The 13,487-nt window shown below is 42.0% G+C and overlaps 1 protein-coding gene across 50 annotated transcripts in view; it reads left to right on the top strand.

Moving 5' to 3' along the window:
• The first annotated feature begins 1,220 nt into the window (after positions 1-1,220).
• The window catches only part of PCM1 (pericentriolar material 1), a 116,600-nt gene continuing 104,333 nt past the window's right edge, over positions 1,221-13,487 (top strand). For 26 of the 50 annotated variants that reach the window (XM_089325857.1, XM_070068461.2, XM_089325858.1 and 23 more), the window contains exons 1-2: positions 1,246-1,657; positions 3,196-3,269. The gene's annotated coding sequence lies outside the window, so the exon portion shown is untranslated. Of the gene's footprint in view, positions 1,658-3,195; positions 3,270-13,487 lie in introns of all 50 variants that reach the window. The other 24 variants (XM_070068462.2, XM_070068459.2, XM_089325844.1 and 21 more) reach the window with 4 other exon arrangements.

Below are 13,487 nucleotides of genomic sequence, written 5' to 3'. Positions count from 1 at the left end.
GGGTGCAGGGCCCAAGCACCTGGGCCATCCTCCACTGCACTCCCTGGCCACAGCAGAGGGCTGGCCTGGAAGAGGGGCAACCGGGACAGAATCCGGCGCCCCAACCGGGACTAGAACCCGGTGTGCCGGCGCCGCTAGGCGGAGGATTAGCCTAGTGAGCCGCGGCGACGGCCAGGGCATTCTATATTAAAACAAACATCTAACCAGTTAGTTACTCTGTGCTCTGAGCTGCACGGCACTTTCTCTTACTATACAGAATTTATTGACATCACATTTCATTTTACATCCCTTGCTAAAAACATGAGCTTTTCAAGGTCAGGGTGTTTGTTTTCGTTGCCTCAATAGTCCTTAGCAATATTAGACCCACAGAATGTACAAAAAAGTGCATGACAAACAGTGTCAATGATCATTGCACTGATGACTGAAGCTGGATAATAGCGAACTGCAGTGGGCTGGAAGAGCTTTCTTCTGAACTGTGTACCGAGATGCAATTTCATCTACCGGTTTCGTGAACAACTTGTTGGAACCCAGAAACCCGTTATTCTTCCCTCCCTACCATCCTTTTTCCTATAAAAAAACTTTTTAAGTCTTAAAAGTAGAATGTCTTTGCACCCAACAAGTGTTTTCAGTTTTCAGCCACGCACATTAACGTTACTGCAGTTTTAAACTAGAAGCTGTCAACTCACTAATCTTCATTTAGAACTGTTAACAGAAGCATTTGAAAAAGAGAGAATTCAGAGACACACAGCTTCGTGGAAAATTTCCCGAGATTACATTCTCATTGAAAGCACCTGGCTCTTCCAAGGAAAAAGTAGGGCCTTAATCCAAAGCCGGCATTAGGTATGAACAGTATTTTTGATTCTCTCATTAACAAGACGTCAGGCCACTTATTTCATTCTCGCGGGTTTATCTCCTCATGGAAAAAATGACGCTTGGATTAGTGTTAAAAGCCTTTTTGTAGACTTCCTTTGGCAACTGGAATACCAGTGGGCAGGGAACAGAAAGAGCAACCCAGGTCTTCCTCCCGCACCGTCCGGATCTGACACGCCCACGCAAAACCCAGCGGGCCTCTGCTCCTCTCCCTCCTGCCGATGCGGCTCAATTTTACTTCCGCACAGGCCTCGAGCCTCGTGCGCTGAAAAAGCGCACGGCATTCTGGGATTTGTAGTCCTCCGCCGTGTGATGTGGGAGTTATTTATAAATCTCACTGTCGCATTGGCATTCTGGGATATGTAGTCTCCGTTCGGTCGTTTGCGTAATCTGTTCCCACCTCAAGAGCCAGAAATGATACCACAGACTTCGGCGGGTCACATGACTCCAGTCTAGCGCGTACAGAGATCGCACTGCGGCTCCCGCCTGGGCGAGTTCTCGCGTCCGCGCGGCCGTTGCTGAGGAGACGGCGCATGTCTCCCGGCGCGTGGCCCCCTCTGCAGTCCCCCCGCCCCTCTTCTCCCACCACAATGAGATCCTAAGATGGCGGTGGCTGCGGCGGTTGGTGCCCAGTGGCTAAAGTAGAAAAGGCGGCCATTGGGCCCTAGGCAGCCAGGAAACTTGTGGACCTCCCCGCCGCGATCTGTAAGGGAGAACCGCTGCCAGCGGCGGGTCGTGGGGCTGACCGCCACGCCGCCCCCGGCATGAGAGGCTGCTTCGTTTACAGGTAAACGCCTGCGCGTCCCCAGCCCTAGGCAACCGAGGGCAGCGCGCCCCAGGGGCGGGAGCGCCACGGCTCTGGGACACTTGACCCTGTTAGGCCTGGCCCTGGGCCCACCCCTCCTCAGCAGTCTTTTGGGTTTTCTGGCTTCCTATTTCGCGTCCCTTAGGCAGACGGCCCGCCCCCTTTCCCGGGACCGAGCGACGGGACGGGGTGAGCATCGGGGGAAGCTCTGGCAACTGCAGAATCTCCTTCTTTCCTCCCCGCCCTTCTTGTTCTGGGTTTGGGGAGGTGGCTGCTCTGCGTCTCGGGTGCTCCGGGAATGCCCCTTGCGGGTGGAGGAAGCGGAGCGGGGGCTGTCGTTGGGGTGCTCGGGGCTCGGAGTCCAGTTCCCAGGAGAGAGGCCTTGGTGGCCATAGTTCGTCGCATCACCGCGCTCCCTACCCCTCTGCCTCCCTCCCCTGCCCCCCAGTTCTAGTCTGGGGCTGCCGCCTTCCCGAATTTTGGGTGGGAGTGAGACGACTTGCCGCGTCGGGGTGGGCGCTGTGAACAGTGAAATTGCTGCTGTCTCGGGTATTCTTAGAGCAGAAAGGCCAGGTTGAGGCGTTCCTGACCGGGGCCGGAGGGGTGGTTTATTACTTGCGAAGGGAATCTTGACTCAAGTAGCCCGACCCCACTCCCATCCTGCAGTCCTACTGAGATTGAGTCTAGGATCGAGGAGAACTTAGTCCCAAGTGGGAGTCGGGAAGCGTCGCTTTGCTATTGGAGAAACTGGTGTTTGGGGGTTAGGACTTAGGCCTCGCTGGGAGTCCGGTGAGTGAACTTTTCATCCCGCGGCCCACTCCTCAGGAGCTCGCCTTGTGTGAATGTTTTTCCTGGCAGATGTGAGGTTTTTGTGGTATGAAATGCCGGTAACGGATCGTATTTTTGACGTTGGAAGAAGCGGGCTTTCTGGGCGCCTTTACCACCTCCGCCCCTAAACTGCCTCCCAGACTCCGCCCTCTGGTGTTCTCTGGTTACCGGAGCTTCGGGTGCACCTGCTCCTTTCTTTCCCTATCACCTTCCTGGTGAGGGCCATTGTACACCGTTAGAATATTGAATATTTGTACTGAAGCTAAACCTTGGGTTTATGTATTACCAAGTGTGTTAAGAAATAGCTTTTAGGCAAATTTTTTTCATCGTTGAATATTCAGAGTTCTTGAATAGTTTGAGGTATACGAAGCTAATGGCCTGGTCAGTCAGAAGAGTGTACTTTGACATGCATCTTTAAATGATAATGTTAACCATTTTCATTATATTCCAATGTAGATTTAAGATGTCGATTTGCTGTTTGGTAGGACCTTTGAGAGTGGGGGTGAAAAGAGGTTTAAAGGTTTCTGTATGCATTGTTTTCCAAAGTAGAGTAGCTTGAGTTTAAAATATTGGTAAATTTTTCCTTTTTTGTTGATTTTTAAGCATATTTTTGAGGATAAAATACAGTATTGTATACTTCAGAGTGTAAGCTAAGAATTTACTAAAGTTTTTTTTTTTTTTTTTTTAATAAGAAGAAGACAACAGCTTTGAAGTGTGGAGTGGGAAAGGAACTGTTTCCAAGCTGCAAAAACTAGTTCCTAAACAGGTAATTTGACATCATTATATGTATTGTTCTTTGTATTATTGTTGAAGAGGACTTTATAGAGGGGACAGTTGTCAGAATTCTAGTGCATGATTGAGAGCCCTCTACATAGTAATCATCCAGAGTTTGCTACCCTGTTTGCCTTGCTTTTTTGGTGTGCTGCTTTGGTCTGCCCTCATATTTTTGTTAGAAAAGGGCTGTGCCATTCCTAATTAAATACTAGAATGGTTTATACAATACCCATTTCTCTGTGTTCACAGAATTTCTTCAGCTCATTTGAGTTTGAATCTATGCTAACACAGCTGTTTGGATTGTTTCTCTTTCTAAATATTTCATCTTAAGCTGTTTTCTTACATATTTTACTAATTTCTAATTTATCAATTTAAATTTATAAATTTACTAATTTATCAAGTCTTCTTTTTTTGAGTTTGTTATCCTTAAGGTGGATGAATTCTTTTGATTGTCTGAACTTACTTTTAGCGTTAGTTTTGTGCATGGTGCACTGTCGTAATGTGTTTTATATAGAGATATTCTCTAACCAGCAGAAAGAAGTCAGTGCTGGGGAATGTAGATTCGCTGAAGAAAAGTTAAATAATTGTTTGCTAAGGACACTTGAACAATTAAATGGCTAAAGGTCGATAATTAGAATAAATTTTGTTAAAAATGTTCAGAAACAGTTGGTCTTAAGAAAAACCTCAGAAATAGGGTGAATTTAACTGTTAAATTTCTAAGAAATTCTATTTTTAAAATTTAATAGATTCTTTCTACAAAAGCAGACAGTTTCAGCTCCTTTATAAGGATCTGAAATGAGGCTACTGTCAGTAAATACAAATTGCTAGTTGACTTGCATCTCTTTTTTTATTCAAAATTTTTTAAAGATTTATTTATTTATTTATTTGAAAGAGTTTCACAGACAGAGAAGGCGAGGCAGAGAGAGGTCTTCCGTCCACTGGTTCGCTCCCCAACTGGCTGCAAGGCCAGAGCTGCGCCGATCTGAGACCAGGAGTCAGGAGCTTCTTATGGGTCTCCCACATGGGTACAGGGGCCCAAGGACTTGGGCCATCTTCTGTTGCTTTCCCAGCCATAGCAGAGAGCTGGTTCAGAAGTAGAGCAGCCGGGACTTGAACCAGCGACCATACGGGATGCTGGCACTGCAGGCAGTGGCCTCACCTGCTATGCCACAGCACTGGCCCCGGCTTACATCTTAATTATGAATTATGATTCTGTTTTTTTTTCTGGAAGATTAACAAAGTAGGACAAGAAAAATAGAACTCAGGGGAAAGGTCATATGTGAGTGTGTGTTAGAATTGTTAGCATTACAGTGCTGTATAGTGGACATTTGGTAAAATAAAAAGAATTGTAAAAGCAGTTATAAAATAATTTCCCTTTTAACACATTAGGAAGGATGGATAGAGGAATAAAAATATAGGGTCATTTAGTTAACTTTCATTGGAAGACCTTGGTTTCCTTAATAGGGACTTGGCCATTTCTTTAAAAAAGAGACAAGTGGATTTGAGAGTTGGGAAAAATTAGAAAGGGTTTGGAATAATCATCATACAAGAGGAACAAAAAAACCAATAAGAGATTCATAGCAATACATTCATTTTGTAAATTTGTTTTTAAAGAATTATTTATTTATTTGAGAGGTAGAGTTACAGACAGTGAGAGGGAGAGACAGACAGAAAGGTCTTTCATCTGTTGGTTTACTCCCCAAGTGACTCCACAGTCAGTGCTGGGCCAATCTGAAGCCAGGAGCCAGGAGCTTCTTTCAGGTTTCCCACGCAGGTGCAGGGGCCCAAGCACTTGGGCCATCTTCTACTGCTTTCCCAGGCCATAAGCAGGGAACTGAATCAGAAGAGAAGCAGCCAGGACTAGAACAGGTACCCATATGGGATGCTGGTGCCACAGGCTTAGGATTAACCTAATGCACCACAGTGCCGGTTCCTTCATTTTGTAAATTTAATTGAGTGCCTATTAGGTACGTATGATAAATTTGAAAAGGTATGTGTTGAAATAATACACCTTAATAGTAGAAACAGTCATGTTATGACTATTTCCGCACTGTTGGACAGCTTGAGAATAGAGTCAAAGAGAATAGGTGGTAGAGTTTATCCAGAATTGAGGTGACATTGTGAACAAATAGGTGAGGAAGTTAAGGATGCTAGCATGACATTTTTGAAATAGCTTATTTAGGTTTTGGTTTGGGTTTGAATATAGAAGCAAGGGATTAATGAATTCAAGGACAGAGATATGATTAAGAGGCTAGAAGTATTCGAGAGTTGAGAACACCTTCTGGCAGGAATGAGGAAGTGAGAGAAATAGGATACTTAAGATCAGAAAGAATTTTACAAGTTTAGGGTCTTGAACAAATTACCAGTTCAGAGAGAGGAAAGATGGAATCGAGAAGATAACTCCGCCTGCGGCGCTGGCATACCATATGGGTGCTGGTTCTAGTCCCGGTTGCTCCTCTTCCAGTCCAGCTGTCTGCTGTGGCCCAGGAGGGCAGTGGAAGATGGCTCAAGTGCTTGGGCCCCTGCACCCGCGTGAGAGACCTGAAAGAAGCTCCTGGCTCCTGGCTTCGGATTGGCCCAGCACCAGCTGTGGAGTCACTTGAGGAATGAACCAACAGATGAAAGACCTCTCTGTCTGTCTCTCCCTCTCACTGTCTGTAGCTCTACCTCTCAAATAAATAAATAAAATCTTTAATAAAAAAAAAAAAAGATAAGAAGGACATTGGAATTGAGGCCAGAGTCTTAGAAAATTCAACAGAAATTAAGTAGAGAGTGAAAGCATGAGCTGGTTATTACCAAGAAAAGTGCAAAACTGTCTTGGGTAGAACAGTTGGCACTTGTGCCCAAAATAGGGAAAGTGATATTTTTAATGGCTATTTTATTCAAGAGAGGAAAGGTTAAGCATGAATTAAGTAAGAATGCTCTGAAACTGGTATCCTTTTTCCATGAATTCAGAATAGGAAGAATAGTATCTTCTTTTAGAGGTGATTTCCTTGGAAATGGTGCTGTTAGAGGGATTTGTGATTTTACTGAAAACCAGTAAGTAGGGGAATGTTTCAGAGTAGATAGAGGACGCATAGGGAGTTAGTAATAGTCCAGGGGAAGAGCATGATAGGAGGAGCTGTTACCAGTGAGGATGAGGTAGACTGGCATTAAAGATAAGGATCTGAGGCCAGTTGCAGTAACTGGAACTACTCATTTTTCTTAGAGAATAATATGTAGTTATTACTAAGGAAGATAGATTTTTAGATACAACTTATAGGGATGGAGAGGTTTTAGCAAACAGATTTTTATGTATCAGGAGATTAACCGACCTCAGGGTTCTCAGTTTTTTGTTTTTGTTTTTAAAGAAAGTAAGGATATATTACATTTTGTTGGTGTAAAAAAGGTTGACATAGAATAAGGAACTGTATTGTGAGATAGACATATGTAATCCTTGGTACACCATGAGGTCTTATCAAATGTTTTCTGATTCAAATTGTTATATTTTGTTGTAGTTTATTTACCCACTTTCCCCCAATATCTCAGGGGTTACAGGGTGTTTTTCTTTTAATAAATTTTTTTTGATTAATTATAGGTGTATTATTCTTTTTTAAAATTGAGAGAGCAAGCCCGGGTTCCCCTAAACACTGATTGGCTTCCCAAATGTCTACAGTTGCCAGGGCTAGGCCAAGGCCAAGGCCAAGGCCAAAGCTAGGAAACTGGGAACTCAATCCTTCTCTCTCACCTAAATGATAGGAACCCAATTATTTGAGCCATTACCACAATCCCTAGGATCTGCATTAAGGAGATGTTAGAAGTAGGAGCTAGAGCCATGTATTGAACCCTGGTACCCCAGTATGGGACATAGACATCCTAGTCATCATTTTAACCTCTAGGCCAAATCCCTATTTCATATAGAGGTATCTGTTTTAAAGATATTTTTTTCTTTGTTTATTTGAAAGAGCTACAAAGAGAGAGCTTTCATTTGCTAGTTCATTCCCCAAAAGGCTGCAACAGCCAGGTCTGGACCAGGCCAAATCCAGGAGCCAAGAACTCCATCTTGGTCTCTCATGTGGGTGACAAGAGCCCAAGTACTTGGGCCATCTTTCACTGCCTTCCTAGGTGCATTAGCAAGGGGATGGTTTGGAATTGGAGCAACTGGGACTTGAACCAGTGCTCTGATATGGGATGCTGGTGTAGCAAGCAGCAGATTAACCTACTATGCCACAATGCTGGCTCTTAGAAGAATCATGTTTTAGAAATTTATTGAATTTTTAGTCTAACAGTGAATAGGCTATGGAAAATGCACCCTGTCATTCTTTAAATACATGACCATTTTAAATACAGACAAGAAGTTAAGGAATTTTTCAAAGAAAGCTGGCTAAACAACACAAAATACCAAATACCTAGCCATTTTCTTCTCTGTTTCCATTAAAAGTGCTCAGTTGTATACTGTATTAAGGCCCTCAAAGCAGTGTGCTTTTTATAATTAGTAAAGTAAATACCTCAGGTAGTACAGTAGAAAACTTGTACTGATATACAAACTATCAGCTTTGGTTATTTTATTACTAACATTTAGGGGGAAATATAAGCATTCTATAATATTATTAAAAAATTAGAATTTCTAAATTTTTGATTTATAGCTATCAGTGGAGAAGTAAGGTATTTCAAGAAGGTAGTTGGGGTCAGTGCTGTGGTACTGCAGGTTAAAGCCCTGGCTTGCAGTGCTGGCATCCCATATGGGCACAGGTTTGAGTCCTAGCTGCTCCTCTTCTGATCCAGCTCTCTGCTATGGCCTGGGAAAGCAGTAGAAGATGGCCCAAGGAGGGCCCCTGCAACCATGTGGGAGACTCAGAGGAAGCTCCTGGCTCCTGGCTTCAGATCAGCTCAGCTCTGGCTGTTGCTGTCATTTGGGAAGAGAATCAGTGGATGGAAGACCTCTCTCTCTCTGGCTATACCTCTTTCTGTAACTCTTTCAAATAAATAAAATAAAAATCTTTAAAAGAAAAAAAAAGGTGGTTATAAGTAATTTAATGCTATTTGAGAAATAATTTTAAAAATTATAGGCAAATTTCTTGTTTAGATTTCTTTGAGCTTCTTTAACTTTTACTTTTTGTTTTTTTTTAAAGATTTTATTTATTTATTTATTTGAGAGGTAGAGTTACAGACAGTGAAAGGAAGAAACAGACAGAAAGGTCTTTCTTCTGTTGGTTCACTCCCCAAATGGCCACAATGACCGGAGCTATGCCTATCCAAAGCTAGGAGTCATATGCTTCTTCCTGGTCTCCCATGTGGGTGCAGGGGCCCAAGCACGTGGGCCGTCTTCTACTGCTTTCCCAGGCCATAGCAGAGAGCTGGACTAGAAGAGGAACAGCCGGGACTAAAACCGGCGCCCATATGGTATGCCGGCACCGCAGGCAGAGGATTAACCTACTGTGCCACAGCGCTGGCCCCTACCTTTCACTTTTATTTACTTATTAATTATATATTTATTTATTTGAAAGGCAGAGTTACAGAAAGAGATCAGTCTTCTATCTTCTGGCTCATTCCCCAAATGATCATAATATCAGGAGCCTAGAATTCTGTCTGGGTCTCCCATGTGGGTGGTAGCGTCCCAGGTACTTTGATCATCTCCAGTTGCTTTCCCAGGCACATTAGCAGGGAACTGGATGAGAAGTGGAGCAATCAGGACCTGAATCAGTGCTCATGTAGAATGTCAGGATTTTCTTCAAAGAGGTCATTGATGGAGCAGATGTTTGGTTTAGTGGTTAAGATACCTCTTGAGACATCTATATCCCATATCAGCATACTTGGATTTGAATCAGAGCTCTGTTCCCAGTTCTAGCTTTCTGTTAATGTCCAACTTGGGAAGCAATGGATGGTGACTCGAGTAGTTTGATCACTGTCACTCATGTGAGAAATCTATATTATGTTCCTGGTGTTTGCTTCCTGGTTTAAACTTGACCCAGTTCTGGCCATTGTGGGCATTTGGGGAGTGAACCAGTGCATGAAAACAGCCTCTCTCTGTAATAAATGTAAATAATTAAATAATGTAAATAATTAAAAACAAAATAAAAAGGCCTCTGAAAATAGCTTAAAATTACCATAGTATATTTTCATTTTGTGTCCTTATTTTGAAGCCCAATAAGGCTGCCAGATATACCTAAGTGAATCTCAGAATAGTTTGTTTTGTTCAAGGTGTAGTATAGAAAGAAATGCTTGTTTAGAAAATTTTTTAAAAATCTGTTCAATTTCCCTTACTGTCATCTGTCATCAACACCAATTGTTTCCAGCAGTTGAACTTATTTATTGTCTTTCTGTTAAACCTGCCTGGAAAAATCCCAGCCTTGGATGGACTCTGGAGTGTTTCTACCAAGGCTGTGGAGCACTGCTGGGAAAAAAAATTTGCAATGCATATTAGTGATATCAGTGAATGGCCTCTGCTTTCACTGGAGTTCTTTCATTTTCTGTTCCCTGCCTTCTCAGATCTCACACTGCTCTCTCACTCTCTTGCATTTCTTGTACAGTCCTTCCTACTCCATAGCTCTTAGGAACTCCCTCAACTTTCTACCACCAAATCTGCTAACCAGTCTCCATTCAGTTCCATCCCTTCCTCCTTTTATTTCAAGGAGAGAGATGTTCCTCTGCTTGTCTAGAACTAAACCTTTTTCTTTGGCCTGGGATCCCAATTGGCAAATCTTCTCAAATGTACAAGCCATTTGCGGATCACCTTTGTCTTGCATTTTCAGTATCTGCTTCTGTGCTGTTTCCTGACACATTTTAAAAGTGATCTACATACTTCCATGTTGATTAAACATTCTTTATAACCATCTCTGTTTACTTCCCTTTACAATTTGGTTCCTTAAAAATATTGTCTGACCTCTTTTATATTCCCCCCCCTCCTTTCAAAACTGTGTTCCAGTTAGGGAACTAACTGATCCTTACCACTCTGCTGAAATTGGCCTTACCAGAGTCAACAATAACCTCCTTGTTGGAAAATCCAAGTATCAGTTTTTTTCTTATCATGCACTCCTTCTATTTGGCACACTGTCCTGGTTTCCCTCCTATCTTTTTGTATTTTCTCATTGTTCTCTTCTTATCCCTTTCTCCTAAATACCAGTGTGTGGTCATTCTTCTCTGTCTTTTCCCTGAGCCCTCTGTCTCACTTGAAGTGCTTTTATAAGTGGATGACTTGCAGATCTCTTTCCAGCCCAGATTTCTCTTCTGAGAGATAGACTAGTGGTTGCCCTGTAGCACACAGGGACCTCATACCCAACATTTCTAAAATTGAGCTCTCCTCAACTTCTCTCAGTATCTAAAATTTGTTTCTTTTCTAATGACTTGACTATATTATCATCTGTGTTCCTAGTTGCACAAGCTAGAAACTTTGGGTTCACTCTTTAACTCCTTCCTCACTTCATCATCTTCCATATCATAATAGTCACCAAGTTCAGTTTGTTCTACCATAGAAATCTTGGCTTTATTGGTCTCTACATCCCCCGTCTTTTGATTACTGTAGCTCTAAATGCTACATTATGTCTACAGATAAATTTTGGAAGTCAGAGATCCTATATATTTTTTTAAGATTTATTTGTTTGAAAGGCAGCCTCTTTTTTTTTTTTTTTTTTTTTTTTTGAGATGTACTTACTTGTTTGAAAGGCAGAATTACAGAGAGGCAGAGAGAGAGAGAGAGATCTTCCATCCGCTGGTTCACTCCCCAAATGGCCGTAACGGCCAGATTTGGGACAATCTGAAGCCAGGGGCTTCTTCCAAGTCTCCAATGCAGGTGCAGGGGCCCAAGCACTTGGGCCGTCTTCCACTGCTTTCCCAGGCCATAGCAGATAGCTGGATTGGAAGTGGAGCATCCCAGCCTCAAACCGGTGCCCATATAGGATGCTGGCACTGCAGGCACTGACTTTACCCACTACGCCACAGCACTGGCCCCAAGATCCTATATTTTTAATGAAGACTTTGAGGCAGTTAGATTGGCATGAAAAAGAGGGAAATGAATCTGCTTCTAATAGGAAGATATATATATATATATTTATATATATATATTGAAATCTGGATGTTAATGTGTTGAATTAATCCACATACAATTATTTCTTTAACTTCAAATAATAAATATAATTCGATAACAGAATGCTCTTAACATTTGGTATCATTTTTAAGTTATTACACGTTCAATCTCATGGCAATCATAATAGTAGACAGAATTGTTTACTAACTCAAAAGACAGAACGTATTTAGTAAGTAAACTTTTAAAAAACATTTTTAAAAAATTTGACTTATTTGGACCAGTGTTGTGGCCTAGCAGATTAAGCTTCTGCCTGCTGCTACACCAGCATCCATTATGAGCGTCGATTCAAGTCCTGGCTCCTCCACTTCTGAGCCAGCTCTGCTAATGTGCTACTGTTCCTGGGAGGGCAACAGTGGGTAGCCTAGGTGCTCGGGCCCCTACACCCACATTGGAGACCAGAGCTCCTTGCTTCTGGCTCCTGGCTTCGGCCTAGCCCATCCCTGGCTGTTGTGGCCATTTAGGGAGTGAATCAACAGATGGAAGACCCTCTCTGTCTCTCCCTCTCTATCTCTGTAACTCTGCCTTTCAAATAAATAAATCTTTTTATAAAAATCTGACTTCTGAACTAATTATCATTATCATGCAGTTTTTAAATATTTTAGAAATTTATTTCAATAGTGTTTAAAGGTATTGGCTTATAAATAGCTCCTTAGAATGAACTCTGTATTTTAGGGAGAATATATAGTAATATAAAATAAAGTTATTAGTATAAACAAATAGAATGTAAACATTTTCTGAAAACATATTCTTAAAAAATTTAAAGTTTACTTTATTACTGTAGTTATAAGGTATAACATTCTAAGAAAAAAATCAATGTGTAAGAATTTTTACTGATCTTAATTTTCTCTTCTAATTAATAACTTTTTAAGGATTTGTTTTATTTATGTGAAGGGCAGAGTGATTTGAGAGAGATCTTCCATCCACTGGTTCACTTCCCAGATGGTCACGGCAGCTGGGGCTGGGCCAGGCCAAAACCAGGAAATTCATCTGGGTCTCCCATGTGAGTGGCAGGGGCCCAACCACTTGGGCTTCCTCCGCTGCTTTCCCAAGTGCATTGATGAGGAGCTGGAGTGAAGTGGAGCAGCCAGGACTCTAACTGATGCCCATATGGGATGCTGGTGTCTCAAGGAGAGGTTAACCTTCTATGCCACAGCACTGGCCCCTAAGTGCACTCTAATTTCTTATTTTTTCTTTTAAAATCTTCTTTGAGTTTTTTCTTATCTATTTTTTAATCTACTTATTGTCTTGGTGTTATGGGATAAGATAGCCTTTCTCAGTTGGTGGAGATTTAAGCTGTAATGCCCAAAGGTGTTTTTTGTTAATTCTGTGTGTCTGGGGTGGTACAGGGTATGTCTCGTGAGAAAAACTGAGAAGAATGACTCAAGTCATTTTTCTGTGTTCTGGTAATTGAGATGAAGAATCCCAGTTAAGAGTCTTAACTTGTGGTGCCGGCACTGTGCTATAGCCAGTTAAGCCGCCATTAGCTGTACCAGCATCTCATATGGGTACCGGTTCAGTTGTGGCTGCTCCACTTCCAAACCAGCTCCCTGATGATGGACCTAGGAAAGCAGCAGAAGGTGGCCCAAGGCCTTGGGCCCCTGTACCTACATGGATAGCTAGAGGAAGCTGCTGGCTCCTGGCTTCCAGCTGGCCCAACCCAGCCATTGCAGCCATTTGGGGAGTGAACCAGTAGATGGAAAATTCTCTGTTTCTCCCTTTCTCTCTCTCTCTCTTTCTCTTTGTAATTCTGACTTATAAATAATTTTTTAAAAAAAGATTAAGCTGCTCTATCAGTTGGATACTCCTGTATCAAAGACTTGTGAGTATAAAATGACATGATAGATGTAAAATATTTAGCATGGTACTTGGCATATAGTAAGCAAAGTAAATGTTAGCTGGGATTAATTTTTCTTACTAAATTTTTCTAATTGTATGTTTGAAGATTTTCCTTCTTGGGCTGGTACCAATTTGTTTACATATTCAGAACCATTGGATATCATACATTAGTATTTTACCTTCTTGGCATCTCATGCTACCTTGCTTTTATTTTTCAGATACTAAAAATTTTTATACTTATTTTTTTCAGATGAATTTTAGAATCATTTAGTTAGTTTCCAAGAATTCCAGTAGGATTTTTATTGGAATTAC

Source organism: Oryctolagus cuniculus, chromosome 2 (genome assembly GCF_051225735.1).
Source record: "Oryctolagus cuniculus isolate XC-2025 breed Fujian yellow rabbit chromosome 2, ASM5122573v1, whole genome shotgun sequence".
NCBI lineage: Eukaryota > Metazoa > Chordata > Mammalia > Lagomorpha > Leporidae > Oryctolagus > Oryctolagus cuniculus.
The sequence above is the reverse complement of the archived record's forward strand: the minus strand, read 5'-3'. Positions and strand labels throughout refer to the sequence as shown.